Here is a 3,294-nt window from a genome sequence, read left to right on the forward strand (position 1 = left end):
CATCAGTGAGAACACCATATTATTTCTATTCTCAATTAGGATTAAACTGTCCTGCTTTGACCACTAGATTCAAGCTGTCAAGACATTATACCCTGGTCACTCACAACCCAGTGAGTGACCAGGGTATAATGTCTTGACAGCTTGAATCTAGTGGTCAAAGCAGGACATTTTAATCCTAATTGAGAATAGAAATAATATGGTGTTCTCACTGATGGCATATGGATTTTGGTGTTTTTTATTATTTATATATTTTGTAAGATAATAAATTTTTAAAGAGTTGTGGAAATTTAAATAAAAATGTATAAAGATAGCCCTTCTTGACCTGGTCTGTTGTTTTAATCATTTAATTTTTTGAAGTTAAGTTAGGTAATTTTAAATAATAATTAATCTAAATCAGTTCAGGTCATAGGTATGCAAATGAAACAATCAGCTACTATATAAAATCCAACATATTTTATGTTGAAGGTCATATGTTATGTAGTATATGATATATAATATATATGCATCCAAATTATGCAAGATTTATGAAATACTCCAGTCCACAGAAGCATTTATAAAACAAATGGGTATGAATAGGGTACAATTGACCTGCCATTGCTGGAACTTTCTCATTATTATTTTCTTTCTAGTTTCAATATTGAACATGCATTGACTTTTCAAGTCTTTTCATAGCGGACACATTAGAAATACATCATTCGAGGGGATAAGATGCAAATAAAAACCAGATAATATTATTTAGCTTAAAAGTATCAAAAGAACCTCAAAAGACTGATAGATTAGGTATGTTTTAAACAGAAATGTGAATACAGACACAGTGTCTGGCAGAGTGCAGAATCTGGATCTGTTGTGATGCCACTACTTATTATAATAAATTATCAACCCCTAAACCTAGAAAGAACATCTAAGATAGGTTTGTCCATCCTTTCCTCTAGCATGAGAAAACTGAGACTGAGATTAAAGTTAGGTAATTCATTTAAAGTCTATAGTAAGTCTTGATAGAATCAGGCCTATAACTCTTATTTTACCAATTCTAATGTTCTGCTTGAATTGCAGGAGGGGCCTTAACAATATGTATCATGGCAATGAAGTACTTTGTGCATAATAGACACGTATGCATTAAATGTATGCATTAAATATTAAGTTTCTGAGAACTGTTCATAAAATGAAAAAGTATCACAATTTTTGGAAAATGATAGCATTTTATAAATATAATTTCAGATTAGTAAACACCGAAGCAAATTTTTTTTTCATCCAGTCTCTTCTAGTATTCATGGTCTCATAACTTCATCTTTTCTCTAACCGAAGTACTTTTTTAAATTCTTGTCTTTCTTTTGATTTACTTAATTAGAAAAACAAGAAGTAATTCAAATTCTTAAGGTGAACACTTTCATTTTCCTTTGTTCTAAGCCACTTACACTGGCACCTTTCAGAGTCTCTCCCTCTTATTTAATATTCCCCTGTACTCATTCTTTGCCTTTTATGAGAAAATTTCCTGAGATTTGCTCTATTCTGTGAAACAGGCAACTGTGTGGATGCCGTAGCAATGCCAAACGTCCCATGTTGTTGTTTTCCCTCCCATTGCTGAGCTCTTGTTTTCTTGTTTGTTGTCAATTAAATGGCCAGAAGGGACCTACCAGAAGTCCACCTGCAATGCCTGAGCCATCAACTTCCTTCTCAGAATGAGTATTAAAAAAAACAAGATATACACTCCGATCTGTAGGTCACAGAAGTCTCATCAGTTCATATCATGCAGCTCTGAACAATTTTAAATATTCCTGTCGGGTTACATTTTACACAACACAACCACAATATATAGAATGCACTTAGATCTTTCTGAGTTGAGGGAAATAAATGTGATGATGAGGAATCAGAAACATGAGCACTAGCTACATGGAAGAACTACCTTTAGAGAATCAGAAATCTAAAAAAAAAAAAAAAATCAATTAATAACTCAGTCAGTCTTCCACACAGATTATTGTGAAGAAAATGAGGCTATTTTTTTCAAAATAATAATCATGTTTTCTAAGAGTTGTCCTGCTAAAAATATAGCTTCTCCTGAGAAGCAGCTTCATGCTCCCTTTAAATAGCTCCATTTGGCTTGCATCACTGCTTGTCCTTATCTTAACTGAATAAGATCTAATGTCCTTCTAAATGAAAGTAATTTTTAGACTCAGTCACATTGCACATTTGACAATCCCTTCCAGATGTGATTATGTAGAACTATCTCTAACATTTACTGTGAGCAAAGAGGGTTTGGAGATATCATATAGAAAATCGCTTTTTCTGGCCCTTCTAGGATTAAAATAGGGGGGTGGTCCTTATGACATTGAATATAGGTGAGTTACATGCTGACTTTGAAAAGAGAAGCATTTCCCTGGGCTGTGAATGGGAGCGCTGATTTCCCTTTTGAGGCTAAGAGATACCCTGTGATGAAAACCCCTGTATAAATGCAATATGCCTTTGTTCACAGCACTGGCAGGTGTTGTTAAAGCCTTCTGTCCTAACTGACAATGTTCCAGAAACCTGACCTGCCACAACCCTGTTATTCCCACAATAGCAAGGCCCTGAACAGAATAGTTATTTGTGCAAATTGTTCAATTTCATTGTGATACTTAATAGGTAGGAACAACAGATTCTTATGGTTTGATTTTATACAGATAATCAGAGTAGATAAATGGATATGTTTGAGTATGAGTGTATATATATACATATATGTGTGTGTATATATGTGTGTGTGTATATGTCTGTGTGTGTGTGTGTATGCACACACACATATATTACAACTCCACATACAGGTACATACACACATAATCCCCATAATAATGCTGGGCTTAGACTTCTATCTCTAAATGCAGTGGCTCTAGAAATGTCATCACATGATTGCAGATCTAAGACTACTCCATTTTAACCTCTGTCAAATATTCAGAGCTGTTTTTGCACACTTGAATTGGCCATATCAACAATTGTACATCCAGCTTTTTCTCTCTCATTATTACCATCTGGGACACAATATCAAGCTGCTCATTAAGATGGTAGAAAATACCTGTCAAAAAATAGGTTATATTAGATGGCACAGTATAGGGAAAAAGGGAAATTAAGACAATTACTGGAAAAAATGTAGGGCAAGTGGACTTTCAAAACAAATGTGCAAACAGAAAATACAAACATAGCAATTTAATTGATTATCTCCTAGAAAATTGCTTTAGCTGTCACCCAGCGTAGAATGTTGTTATTCTTGAGCTTCACTGTTTAAATATCTACTTTTTTTCACTTTTTTCTTTTTTTATTATGGTG

Source organism: Pteropus alecto, unplaced genomic scaffold (genome assembly GCF_000325575.1).
Source record: "Pteropus alecto unplaced genomic scaffold, ASM32557v1 scaffold239, whole genome shotgun sequence".
NCBI classification, from domain to species: domain Eukaryota; kingdom Metazoa; phylum Chordata; class Mammalia; order Chiroptera; family Pteropodidae; genus Pteropus; species Pteropus alecto.